The sequence below is a fragment of the Cervus canadensis genome, chromosome 18, assembly GCF_019320065.1.
Source record: "Cervus canadensis isolate Bull #8, Minnesota chromosome 18, ASM1932006v1, whole genome shotgun sequence".
In the NCBI taxonomy this organism is placed as follows: Eukaryota; Metazoa; Chordata; class Mammalia; order Artiodactyla; family Cervidae; genus Cervus; species Cervus canadensis.
This window is the reverse complement of record NC_057403.1, coordinates 63,727,549-63,742,003: the sequence shown is the minus strand read 5'-3', so window position 1 is coordinate 63,742,003 and position 14,455 is coordinate 63,727,549. Positions and strand designations below refer to the sequence as shown.

At 47.2% G+C, this 14,455-nt stretch overlaps 1 long non-coding RNA gene across 1 annotated transcript in view; it reads right to left on the bottom strand.

Moving 5' to 3' along the window:
- Window positions 1-549: 549 nt before the first annotated feature.
- Window positions 550-14,455, bottom strand: part of LOC122420556 — a 250,652-nt gene continuing 236,746 nt past the window's right edge. Inside the window, exons 4-5 of the long non-coding RNA XR_006263317.1 lie at window positions 2,347-2,782; window positions 550-692 (exon numbers count right to left, since the gene is read on the bottom strand). This is a non-coding gene — a long non-coding RNA (uncharacterized LOC122420556). The remainder of the gene's footprint in view (window positions 693-2,346; window positions 2,783-14,455) is intronic.

Sequence of the window (14,455 nt, the reverse complement as noted above, 5' to 3'; positions counted from 1 at the left end):
CGTCAGGTCCCAGAGCTGCAGTTTCCTGTGGTCAATCCAATTCTGCCCCTTTGTTGAGACTGAAGCACAAGAGTGATACCTGCTGGTAGTCAGGGGGATCCGAAGAGATGCTGTGAAGAAACGTTTGCCCGAGTGCTTGGCACATGGTAAGCACTTAGCAAATGTTACTACAACAGGCTGGAGACCAAGGTCCAGTGGCTGGAGAGGGTGATTTTTCTGGTCACACACAAGATGTCAGCAAAGCCGGGTGTGAAGGGCATTCACATGCTGGCTCCACCCTCCTCGTTTTCCTTCTGGTATTCTGACTTGCCTCCAAGCATTGGTCTTCAGTGCTGGCTACGTTCTCTACCACTGGTGGAATGGCCCTCACTGCCTGGACCGCTGTGCTTAACACCTGTGGCTGAACAAGAGCTATGGTCCTCCTTGCACCCAGCTCCATCCTGTTCTTGAATTGATATATGTACTTTTATATCCACTAGATAACTTTTGATTCCAAGATGCAGATAGTTTCAGCAAACTGACAAGCAAAAAAGGGATTTTTACCTCCAAAATGTCCCAGGTTAAGACTTCAGGCATAGCTGGATCCAAGGGCTGGACCAGTGTCATCAGAACTTGACCTTTTTTTCTGGACTCCTCTCTCATGCAACCTCAATTTTGAGATAAGATGCCCTCTAGGGGTTGCAAGACGGTTACTGAATGAATGAATGAACACAGTTTGAACAACAATCTGAGCAGTCTGAATTTCTATTTTTCAGTAGATAAAGTCAATTCTTTGCAGATCCCAATAAAATTCATTTAAAAAAATTACTGGGGTACCAGAATAGCAAAAGGAACACAGGGAAACTGGGCATTATTTTACAGTTTATTTAATTCACTCCTTCTGCTGGCACTAATTTAATTCATCTCCACAGCTAAAGGAAGGACTGAGCTGAAATATTAACCTCAAAGGCAGCACTGGAACAGATAATAGAGCTGTGCCTGTGCGCTCAGAATGGAAAGATAAAAGAGAAAGGAACTGCTGCTTCCAGGAGAAAATTAAAGGGTGTGTGTGTGGAGGGGGGGTTATGGAAGCCTTTTTTCTAATGGTTCATTTTCTCTCTCTTTAGTCAAAGTGATAAAAGCAAATAAATTTGTGTTTAGAACCACAGACATAGTACAAGGCCATTATATAAAGATATTATCTTCCTGGTAAAACTTCATCAGAAGTTCTTAATGTTGGAAGCAGGCAAAGTGGATTTAAAATATCACAGACAAGCAGCGGAGACTGTCAAAATGACAGAATATTATTAAACCTGTATATTTTTCCCTTGATTTTCATCTCCACAAGGGACCCCAGCATGGTGCTGTTTCTGCACAAAGCCGTTGACCACACGGCCAGCTGAATGGAGGGAGGGAAACCCGCTTGCACAGAGCACAAAATGCCTTCCCAGCTCACTGTCGCTCTTGCTTGGAAAGGGTCCAATTTCAGAGTCTAAATAAGCAGAGAAAGGCCTGGATGACATTTAACTGGCATTCCGTCCCCAGGAGCCACAAAGATCATGAGGGAGCTGAGGGGTGGTGATGGTAGAATGCATCTCAGACAGAAGGGGCCAGGGGGCAGGGCCAGTTGCAGGACGGACACACGGACAGGGAGTCTGTTTCTGTCTCGAGAAGGTGGGGGAGAAGGCAGCAGGCCCCTGGCCCGCGTTCTCTCTGTGAGTGCCAGCAGCCCCCAGCCATGAGGAGTTCTTGGGGCCTGGTTCTGTACCTAAGCGTTAGACACGTTCAGTTCATCCTCACAACAGCCGTGAGGAGGGGCCATCATCCACCTGGTTTCACAGATGGGGACACTGAGGCCAGGCAACAAGCCCAGCTCTGCCCGACTCCAGAGCAGAGCTTTCCGCTCCTTGACCAGCGCAGGCAGCTCTGGGGGTAGATGTAGACACGCCGGATGGAACTCTCTTCAAAATAAAGGTCAAGGGGACAGGCATGGTGCAAAGCAGTGGTTCCAAGTGTGTAAGGGCGCTCTTTGCATACAGCACCCCAGAAAGCTGCACAGTGGTGAGGGTGGCTGTCCCTGAGGCGAGAACTAGGGATGGAGACAGGGAGGAGAAGGAGACCTATATTTCACTGACCCTTTGTGCTATTTGAATTTATCATCATGCGCACATGAATTTAAAATATACCTATGTACATATACATATATACATATATATACACACACACATATATATATATATAAAACTCCTGTGAAAATAGCTGAGATGTGAAACTTTCCTTAGCCAGAAGGGAAAAAGCGATCTGTCTGCACTCTGGAGACCCCCTAGTGTGTGCCCTCACCCAGACCACGCCCTGGAGCCCACACACCTTCCTTTCCTCCAGCCGGCAGCTGCCCTCCGAGCCCCTTGCCTCGTTTCCAGGCCAGGACCTCCCCGGACCCTCTCCCCATCACTCAGTGCTTGCTCTTCTTTTCTCTCTCTTCCAGCACACATCCTGCTCCCCTTCAGCCTCCAGCTCCGCATCCTTCAGGCAGCCTTCCCTGATCACTTCAAGACCACTTTGTTGAAGGTTTCTGACAAAGAGAACTTCTCTTCCAAAGTCCAGACTGAGAGCCTTGCCAACATCCATCACCAGGTCAGCTCCTGAGGGCATCTCCCTTCTTCAGTGCAGTGGGTAGCAGACAGCACGACATTCGGGAGCAGAGTCTGTAACCAGCCACACGGGGCACCTGCCACCCGCAGAATCAAACACGCTGGGCTCGGTGTGTAGTCAGGAGCTGCAGCAAGGAGTGGGACCTGTGGGGCTGGAAGGGAGAAAGCAAAGGGGCTCTCAGCAAGTGCGCACTCTATTTGCTAAGAGTAAACCGTGCAGAGTCTGGGCAGAGCAGAGGCCTGGGATGGGGCGGGAGGCGGGGTGGAGGTTCAGAAGGGAGGGGATGCATGTATACCCGTGGCTCATTCATGTTGGAGTCTGACAGAAAACAACAAAATTCTGTAAAACAATTACCCTTAATAAGTTAAAAAAAATCGGGGTTCACTTTAAGAAAAAGACTGTAAAATTACAAATACAAAATTTGGTGTGAAAATAAACATCTGATCAGAATTTTTAAAAAGAAAGGAATCACAACAAATAGTAGAGGCTTAGAAACTCAGGTCCCTTTTCAGATTCTTTCAGGCAATTTGTCGGAAATGCTAACATGAGACACATTTTCCAATAGCACCGCGGCTCCCTCCCCACCCAGAGCACTCCTCAAGCCCTAGAGATCCCCAGCAGTTGAGGAGGCCCACATTCCATGGGCTTCCCAATCGATTCACCTCTCTGGAAAAGACCCACAGTGCTCGGTCATCAGGGTGAAGAGAGAAGGTGGCACATCGACGAAAACCAGCCACCAACCAGATGGCTCCATTTGTGCGTCTATCCAACATTTAAGGAGGAAATAACGCCATGCTCCACCTCTACACGCACTCTTCTAGAAAACAGAAGATGAGGGAACACATCCCAGCTAAGTTTTGTGAAAGCAGGAATACCTAATACCAAAGCCAGGCAAAGATATTTCAGAGAAAAAACAAAATCATTGTTGTTGCTATTGTTTAGTCACTGTTGTGTCCGACTTTTGCAACCCGTAGACTGTAGCCCACCAGGCACCTCTATCCATGGGATTTCCCAGGCAAGAATACTGAATTGCCATTTCCTTTTCTAGAGGACCTTCCCTACCCAGGGATTGAACCCGCATCTCCTGCATTGCAGGCAGATTCTTTACCACTGAGCCACCAGAGTTGCCACTGCTCATAAAATAATTGATGTATACATACCAGAATAGCTAAAATTAATAATAGCAACTGTTGGCAAGAGTGTAAGCAACTGGAACTCTTATACACTTCTGGTGGGTGTGTAAAATGGTACCATCACTTTGGATAACAATTTGACAGTCTAAAAAAAGGTTAAAAATACACTTAACCTTGTAACCTAATATTTCCATTCTTGAATATTTATTCAACGGAAGTAAAAACTATATATCCATACTTGCACATAAATGCTTGTAGCAACTTTATCCCTAAGAGCCCCAAATTGGAAACAATGCAAGCAGCCATCAACAGGTGAATACATTGTGGCACATCCATACAGCGGAATGCTTTTCAGCAATATAAAGGTACATTCTGGCAACAATATAGAAGAATCTCAAAACCATTATGTTGAATGACAAAAGCCAGACACAGAGAGTATGGACTAATTAATTTTATATACCTGAAACTCTAACTTGGACACACTAATCTATAGAGACGCAAAATATATTGGTGGTTGCTTGGGGCCAGGAGAGGATGGTGAGACTACAAAGAGATGTGAGGGAATCTTTCTGGGTTATGAAATATACTATATCTTGATTGGGGAAATTTATGCATTTGCATTAGTATTTGCATGTATTTGTCAAAACTTGCCAAAATGTGTAATAAGGTTTATTTTAAATGTGAAAAAAAGTAAATTAAAATGCTGAGTTTTAGACTCTTCTTTCAAATACTTTAATATAACACTTGGGTGGGACCCAGGCATTGGTATTCTTAATAATACTCCCTTAGTGTCTCCCAGGTAAGACTTGAGAAAGGGATGGACTTAATTTTTGAAACATCAATCAGGTCCCATAGCTGCGCCCTCAAATCTGCGTAAACCCATCCTTGTAAGTAAGTTATTTACTTGCTTGTTTATTTGTCTTCACTTCACTGGGCCTTCCTTGCTGCACACGGGCTCTAGCTGCGGCGAGCAGGGAGCCGCCCTCCGGCTTGGCGCACTGGCCTCCGGCTGCGAGGCTTCTCCTACTGTGGAGCGCGGGCTCTAGTGTACGCGGGCTCAGTAACTGGCACACGGGCGCTAGAACGTGCGGGTTTCAGTAGTCGTGATGCGTGGGCTTAGTTGCCCTGTGGCATGTGGAATCCTCCCAGACCAGGAATCTAACCTGTTTCCCCTACATTGGCAGGTGGATTCTGAACCAGCAGACCAGCAGGGAGGTCCATCCTTTTCTGAGTCAGGAGCTAGACGGGATCCAGGCTAAGCATTTACAACCAGCCTCCTGCTTTCATGTCCCGAAGAAGAAGGCGAGTGGGCTCTAGGCTAGATATTTACAACAGGCCACCTGTTCACACTTCAAGATGGAAATGACAACAAAACAAAGTAAATAGCTGGATTTTGCCTCAGCTGGCCACTTTTAAGAGAACAGTTACGGCAGGGACAGAGAGGGACCAAACCCCGTTTGAGTAAACAATCAAAAAGTCACTTATTTCCCATCCGTGGGGCAAGGGAGGCACTGCACATGCGCAGAAAGGCCCCTTGGGGATCAGAAGGGAGGGGGATGCCACCCCATAATAGGTGATGCCAAGCCCCCTCCCCCCTTAGGCCTCTGGGCTGGAATCCATCTTGGAAAAAAGTTGTGTGCGTTTGTTAGGGAGGGTGCTAGAGCAGGTCAGGTGTGGAAAAAGAAACCAAATAATTGGCCAAAGGCAAGCAAAGACCTGGAAGAACTGCCGCATATAAATGACTTAACTGCCTCTTTACTGCAGTCCTCCTCATTAGGGGGCTTGCCCACGCTCTTTCTCTCCGGGTGTGTATCTCTGCCTGAGTCTTTCCTAAATGAACAAGCTCTTTCTCTGTGTGCTCCCCCACGTGTTGTGCTGTCTCTAACAGTAAACTTTGCACCTGTTTTACAGTTTTTGCCTCCTTGAAAAATGCATTTTTCGATGGAGGACCTCTGCTTCTAGCCTCAAGCCCCTGGGACACTAGCAGCTAGAATTCCAGGTTCTCACCCAGGCTGCCCAGGTCTGGGCAGAGAACCAAGATCTCCCTTCAGGCCACCGCTCACTGCTGTCTCTCCAAGCTCGTCCCCACCTCCCTGACTCCATCCCAGAATCTCTGCCTCTCCCTGAGCTGTGGCCACGCAGCGTCACTGTGCCCACGCAGCATCACTGTGCCCACGCAGCATCGCTGTGCCCCACACCCCCGGCCGCCCGCCGGCTCAGACTCACGCTGCTCCGGGCCGCGATGCCCTTCCTTCCTCTCCCGGGGCCACTGACCTCCAGCAGGACACGTGTGCCTCCTCAGTACTGAGGAAGAGATAAAGGGGCCCCAGGCCATTTACAAGTAGCCTTCTGTTCACATTTCCTGAGACAGGTAATGTAGCCCTTGCTGGTCTGGTGGCTAGGATTCCAGGTTTTGATCCAAGCTACCCGCTTCAGTTCCTGGCTGGGATTTAAGATCTTGCTTCACGGGACCACTCACTGCTGCCTCTCCGAGAGGAGCAAGGCCTCCCCTGAATTTCTCTGAGGTCCCCTTCCCTGTTCTCCTTCGCAGTATGTATACTTTGTGAATGATCTCAGCTGCGGCTTTACAAGTCCATTACTCCCCTCCTTGGGGTCTAAGCTCCTTGAGAGACAGAACTTTGTCTATCTTGTTCACTGTAGTATGCTGTCACTCAGAATGGCACCAGGTCCATAGTAAATGTTCAACAGAATTGGACTAATAAACAGCTTGCCGGAGCTGCTATGAGCTACAGAAACATAACCACTGAAGAAAAATGTTTGATAAGTTCTAAAATGATATGATAGGCAGTGGAAGAAACCAAATGCTTCATTTTCTTCTCTTTTTTTTTTCTGGTATTTTCATAAATCTTTGCAAAGAGCAAAAATTGTCATGCTCTCCTTTGGGTGCATTTGTCCAGCCAATAAGCTTCCACCCCTCTTCCTCTGGGAGCTTCCCTGGTGGCTCAGCTGGTAACGAATCCACCTGCAATGCAGGAGACCGCAGTTCGAATTCTGGGTTGGGAACATCCCCTGGAGAAGGGAACGGCTACCCACTCCAGTATTCTGGCTGGAGAATCCCATGGACTGTATAGTCCATGGGGTCACAGAGAGTCTGACAAGACGGAGTGACTTTCACTTTCACTTTCCCCTTTCTCTGCAGACCCCCTTTCTGTCATACAGATTTCCCCTTTCCATCATACAAATCCACAGGGAGGAGCCCTAAGTAACCCTTTTATACTCTCGTGGCTCTGCCTCCTTGGGGCACAGCTGATTGGAACCAGAATCACCCATTCTATTTAGCTTTGCTTTCTTTTTTGCTTGGACAAGTTTGAAGGTTTCTATTATTTGGTACAGGCTTCCCTCATAGCTCAGTTGGTAAAGAATCCGCCTGCAATGCAGGAGACCTGGGTTTGATCCCTGGGTTGCAAAGATCCCCTGGAGAAGGGAACAGCTACCCACTCTAGTATTCTGGCCTGGAAAAAATTCCATGGGCTGTATAGTTCATGGGGTTGCAAAAAGTTGGACATGACTGAGCAACTTTCATAATTATTTGTTACAAGAAGGACCGCAACTAATCAAGCATGTATTACGATAATGATAAGAAAATACTACTTTAAATTAATTTAATAGTAATTTAAATAATAATTTAATTTACATACAAACACTTTCAAAATGAGTACACATTTACAACCAGAATGTAAAGAGAGGTCTACTTGTAGTATCTATTCAGCCATGCTGGGCTTTCAGGATCTCTCCCTTGTTCTCTCCCCATTGCATCTTCATATGAACCCACCCCACCTCTACTTATTCACTGGACTTCCTGATCCCCAGGCCCTCAGGAATTTCTGATTTCCTAACCAAAGCCGTCGTTAAGACTGGGGTGCTGATGGAGACATGGGTGACTGTGTCCTGGGTCATCCTAGCCGTGCATGGGGCGGTGGGGGGGACATCAGTGCCTCATGTTCGCTCAGCTCTAATATGAGCTGTGACATCATTTTCCAAGCTATTGCCATCTCAAGTCACAAGGGAACCTCTCTGGGGAAGGAGGGATGGTCGGTATTCAATTTCCCTCCTGCACTTCTCAAGAGCCAAGCTCCCAAGTTCAAAGACATCTATCATGGTGAGTGATGGATTGTATTTCAGAGCAGGTTGGCAGCAGGAGGGAATTGGATTCAGAAACAGCCATCTGGCTTTTGCAACTGTGTGCCCTTTGCCCTGCTCAGCATCAAGCCAGCTGTCACATAATCCGAGTGCCCACAGCAGCTGAACCCGCCCTCATGCACAGTCCAGACGGGCCTCCTCTGAGGTCTGCAGAAGGCAATCAGCAAGCCAGCAAGCACTCCTTCAGGCTGATCATAAGAAGGAGGTGGGGCTGAGTGCGGAGACCTTTTTGAGAGCTTACTGTGGCCTGAGCACTGGGAAACAGACTGAAATAAGCAAAATACCTACCCCCCCCACCCCCAGGGACACTCATTCATTCATTCATTCAGCAAACCCGTGTTTTTTTATGCCTACTAGACATGAGCACTGGCAGACTTACTTCCCATTGCAAACTGGGAAGCTCTAGATCTCCAGAGTCTGGGGTCAGACCTTGGCTCCGTCACCTGCAGGTGTGTAGTGTGAGCTTAGCAGTGTGTGCCCTTACATTGGCACCTTCCCTCTGCAAGACTCCATCTTCTCATCTGTAAATCTGGAATAATAATAACACTCACAGAGCAGTGGTGACCGAAATGTCTGCAAGGTGCCTGTGACTAGTAAATGCTCAATAATATTAACTGCTACTGTTCTTTTATTTCATTAATTTTGGAGGCTGTTACTATTTTTACTCTGTTCATGCACTCTTTGGGCTTCCCAGGTGGTGCTAGTGGTAAAGAACCTGCCAGCCAATGCAGGAGACCTAAGAGACGCAGGTTTGATCATTGGGTCAAGATGCTCCCCTGGAGGAGGGCATGGCAACCCACTCCAGTATTCTTGCCTGGAGAATCCCATGGACGGAGGAGCCTGGTGGGCTACAGTCTGTGGGGTCACAAAGAGACATGACTGAAGCGACTTAGCACACACAAAAGCACATGCACTCTTTATTCAGATGCATTTCTCTGGACATTTTTAAAGCCTGATCAAATGGCATGATATTCCACACTATGCATTTTAGTAGCCCTAACAGTCACTGATTACACACACTATAAGGATTGTTCTTATTTGTATGTGATCTCCTCCTCTCGTACCCAGGAGTTGGGTCTCCTGTGTCATTCAGAGTCTCACAAATGCAGTAGCCCAGCACAACCCGTATGGCAGAAGCTCAACTCACAGGCTGCATTCTTCCACTTTATGAGCAGACTGGGAGGCAGCCAGTGCAAGCAGTTTGTAGGACACCTGGGGAGAGACTGTCTTCTTCCTGCTTAGCACAGAGCAAAAGAGGCAGCCAGTCAATGAGCACCAGGCAGTGACAGTACTTGCCACCGACAAGCAATGTCACTCTCCACTGTGCTTTCAGAAACACCTCGCAGGGCGAGCTCTAGAATACATCGAGTTATGTGTGCTCAAAAGAAGCTTGGAGGAGCAAAGAATGTTTAGAGGCTATGATTTGGCCGTCTATCACTATGGATCCTAAAAGGAGAAAAAACAACTTGTGAGAATCCTTACCCTCATCTAAGTGATCGGAGAATTAAATTATACAAGAGAAATACAAACATTTTTAACTCTCTGTGTGTGTGCGTGCACATATGTGTGCACAGACAGTGATAGAGGATGAGACCAGAGCAATCACTGTGCCCCACAGCTGCTAATCACATTAGCTCACATTTATGCTGTGTAACTTGTGTGGCAGACACTGTACTAAATTACTTCCATGAACATTACTTCGTTTAATAACCTCACCAAGACAACGCATGTAGAGCACTTCACTCACTGGTACCGGGAAGGGGCTCCACTCCATGGGAGACCCCACCTCTATTGTTTCGCTCTTGTTTCTATTTTGGTCCCTGTTTCCAGATGAGCAAACTGGGGCTCAGAGGTGTCAACTGACCTGCCCTTGTTTTTCAGTTGCAAAACCAGGTCTCACATCTGGGGGGTGTGTGTGTGGGTGTGTGTGTGTGTGTGTGTGTGTGAGTGTGAGTGTGTTCCAATGTAAAAATAAAAATAATGGAAAATGCTACCCCCTAGTGCCAGATGCTGTAGTGGGCCCTATAACCTGTTCACTCACTGAGTCCTGTTTCCTTCTCTTAGCTTACAGATCAGGACACAGGGACACAGAGGCCTAAAATAGTTTTCCCAGGGTTACAGAGCAGGGAAGGTATGGACCTGAACCCCACCACTGACCAGTGGGCGTGATTCCAACGCCCTCCCCGCTCAGAGTGATCATTCCCTGGACTTGTTGGGCTACTCACCAGTAAAGTGGTAAGCGTGGCTCAGAGCCATCAAGAAGTCTGAAGAAGCTATGCTTGTGGAAGTGCTTTGTCAGGAAGAGAGTGCCTTGCAACTGTCAGAGGTCCTGCCCAGGGAGGCTGACATCTGGACAGTCACAAAGCTCCAGTCCACTGCCCTGCCCCCTGGAGGATGTCTAGGTCCCGAAGTCACCCAGGAAAAAAGCTTTCATGCCAGAACCAGAGAGAAAGGGGAGGCTTCCTGGGGAAAGATGACGAAGGTTGGAGGTTGCTTTTCTGCCCTGGACTCCCATTCTCCATTCCAGCTGTGACTCCATCTCCAGGTACCTCCCTGGAGGCTGGATATTCTCAAGCCAACTGGGATGTAGTCCAGCCAGGTAGGGATGCGACTGGCCCTCGGGACCTCTTCTGCTTCTACAGTCAAGGCTGCAGCGGTCAGCAAACCATCCATACTTTCCCTTCCTTTTGACAGGGCCTGAGGTCCAGCCATTCCACACTTCACTGCTCACTCCTGCTGCCAGTGACAACGCTAGCAACCAAAGCATCGTCCTAAGCCTCCAGGGGGAAGGAAGAGGCAGCCATCACCTTGAATGTCAACCGCAGCTCCTTGTGAGCTAGAGAAGCAAAGAAAATGTCCTTTGAGGAAAGTCTTGCCAGCTGAAAGCAGAATTCCGCTCCCTTGTCCGGCTGCACCTCCTGTGAGGACTAAGCAGTCCTCACCATCTCCATTTCCCCAATGAGGAAACAGAGGAAAAGAATTTACCCAAGACCCACGGCTACTCAGTCCCCTTAGCCCAGGCCGCCCTGCTCCAAAGGACCCATTCTTTCTGCTATCTAGATGTTTCACAACACCACCTCCCAACTCTCCCCTACCATGCCTTTTATTTCAATAAAAACAATATTTGTATTATCCTGAAAATTACACCCTGGGGAGAGAATCTTTTGATGGAGCTGTGCTGCATACCCAAGACAGCACCCTCCTTCTGCGAGCTGGCAATGCGATCTGAGCTATCTCATTGGTGTGTCGCATACGGTCAGCCAGGCCAGCCTCTCACAAAGGAATTCCCCAGAGGCTATTACGGCTGCACTTCTAGACTTCTGAGCAGGGAGGTTTCTGCCTTTGTGTCTATGGGTGTATTAATTAATCATTCCTTTAACGCTAGCTGTGTCTACACACATTACTGTAACACTCAATCTAGTCTTAAAAGTAAGCTAATTTAAACAAAGGATATGATGGATTTTTAAAACTAAATTAGCTAAATCTTTGTTTTAAAATAGAATCAATCTTAATAACAGAAAGAAAGTGAATGTGAAAGTCACTCAGTTATGTCTGACTCTTTGTGACCCCACGGACTGTAGCCTTCCAGGCCCCTCTGTCCATGGAGTTTTCCAGGCGAGAACACTGGAGTGGGTAGCTGTTCCCTTCTTCAGGGGATCTTCCTGTCCCGGGAATTGAACCGGGTCTCCTGCACTGCAGGCAGATTCTTTACCAGATGAGTTACCAGGGAACCCCATAACAGAGTTCTGGTCAAACCCTCAATGAGGCCAAATTCTTGAAAATACAGTATTAGTCATTCATTCCTTCAATAGATGTGACAGCGGTTGAGCTGGGGAGTGGATCCTGGATGAGAGACAGCAAGGTCCCCTAATTTTATGTGAGAAAGAAGACATAAACAAACCCACCTCAGAAATCATAGGACAACACCAAACAGCACACCACACAAGTGAAGGGATGCCTGCTCCTCACTCCCATCTTACCTCCTCAGTTCAGTTAGTTCAGTCGCTCAGTCGTGTCTGACTCTGTGACCCCATGAATCGCAGCACGCCAGGCCTCCCTGTCCATCACCAACTCCCAGAGTTTACTCAAACCCATGTCCATCAAGTCAGTGATGCCATCCAGCCATCTCATCCTCTGTCGTCCCCTTCTCCTCCTGCCCCCAATCCCTCTCAGCATCAGGGTCTTTTCCAATGAGTCAGTTCTTCGCATGAGGTGGCCAAAGTATTGGAGTTTCAGCTTCAGCATCAGCCCCTCCAATGAACACCCAGGACTGATCTCCTTTAGGATGGACTGGTTGGATCTCCTTGCAGTCCAAGGGACTCTCAAGAGTCTTCTCCAACACCACAGTTCAAAAGCATCAATTTTTCAGCGCTCAGTTTTCTTCACAGTCCAACTCTCACATCCATATATGACCACTGGAAAAACCATAGCCTTGACTAGACGGACCTTTGTTGGCAAAGTAATGTCTCTGCTTTTTAATATGCTGTCTAGGTTGGTCATAACTTTCCTTCCAAGGAGTAAGCGTCTTTTAATTTCATGGCTGCAATCACCACATGCAGTGATTTTGGAGCCCCAAAAAATAAAGTCTGACACTGTTTCCACTGTTTCCCCATCTATTTGCCATGAAGTGATGGGACCAGATGCCGTGATCTTAGTTTTCTGAATGTTGAGCTTTAAGCCAACTTTTTCACTCTCCTCTTTCACTTTCATCAAGAGGCTTTTTTAGTTCCTCTTCACTCTCTGCCATAAGGGTGGTGTCATCTGCATATCTGAGGTTACTGATATTTCTCCCGGCAATCTTGATTCCAGCTTGTGCTTCCTCCAGCCCAGCGTTTCTCATGATGTACTCTGCATATAAGTTAAATAAGCAGGGTGACAATATACAGCCTTGATGTACTCCTTTTCCTATTTGAAACCAGTCTGTTGTTTCATGTCCAGTTCTAACTGTTGCTTCCTGACCTGCATACAGGTTTCTCAAGAGGCAGGTCAGGTGGTCTAGTATTCCAATCTCTTTCAGAATTTTCCACAGTTTATTGTGATCCACACAGTCAAAGGCTTTGGCATAGTCAATAAGGCAGAAATAGATGCTTTTCTGGAACTCTCTTGCTTTTTTGATGATCCAGCAAATGTTGGCAATTTGATCTCTGGTTCCTCTGCCTTTTCCAAAACCAGCTTGAACATCTGGAAGTTCATGGTTCATGTATTGCTGAAGCCTGCTAGATAGCAAGAAAAATAAACATGCACCCATTTTAGCAGTCATGAGAGAGAGGTTTTTCAGTTAGCAAACCTTGGCAGGAGAGGCAGAACTCACACCTTGAGTTACCATCAGGTGCTGAGTTTATTAAAACAACAGGGGGAGGACTTCCCTGGTGGTCCAGTGGTTAAAACTTCACCTTCCAATGCAGGGGGTTCACGTTTGATCCCTGGTCAGAGAGCTAAGATCCCACATGACTCATGGCCAGAAAACCATTATAAAACAGAAGCAGTGTTGTAACAGATTCAATAAAGACTTTAAAAATAGTCCACATCTGAAAAACCGTTAAAAAAAAATAAACCAGGAGTGGGGCTCTAGGGAGTGAAGAGAAGACTCTGGTCAGCATCACCAGGGACGTGAGATGGTGGGTTTCTTCCTTGCAGTGAGTGGGCAGTTTTTAACTGTAATCCTCCTAGATCCAGAGTGTGTGGTGATATGGACAATTTAGACCAGTATCTGGCTTTTCACTACCTATAAAGAAAGGAATTTTTAAATAATTATCTCCTGTCTAAAGATTGTGACAGATACAACTAGCTAAAAGGATGGATTGTTTTCAAAGACTAAGTAAATGATGGAGCTATTGATGCTATGAATCACTCTCGGCTGCCAGCACAGCAGCCTTCAGAGGCCTGGTGGGAGGCCCAGCTTCATCCGCCTTGAGGCTGCCGGTTGGCCCTGTGCACAGACCTGGCGGCCAGATCATCGATGCTCACACCCAGGCTGTGCTCCTTACAGCCAGTGCTGCTGTTGTGGTCATTCAGTCACTCAGTCGTGTCCGACCCTGTGTGACCCCTTGGACTGCAGCACACCAGGCTTCCCTCTCCATCACCAACTCCCAGAGCTTGCTCAAACTCATGTCCATCAAGTCGGTGATGCCATCCAGCCATCTCATCCTCCGTCTTCCACTTCTCCTCCTGCCTTCAATCCTTCCTACCATCAGGGTCTTTTCTAGTGATTCAGCTCTTCACATCAGATGGCTAAAGTATTGGAGCTTCAGCTTCAGCATCGGTTCTTCCAATGAATATTCAGGATTGATTTCCTTTAGGATTGATTGGTTTGATGTCCTTGCTGTCCAAGGGACTCTCAAGAGTCTTCTCCAACAATTCAGTTTAAAAGCATCAATTCTTTGCTGCTCAGCCTTCTTTATAGTCCAACTCTCACATCCATATACGACTACTGGAAAAACCATAGCTTTAACTAGACGAAACTTTGTCAGCAATGTCTCTGCTTTATAATACATGGTCTAGGTTTGTCATAGCTTTTTTTATGAAGGAGC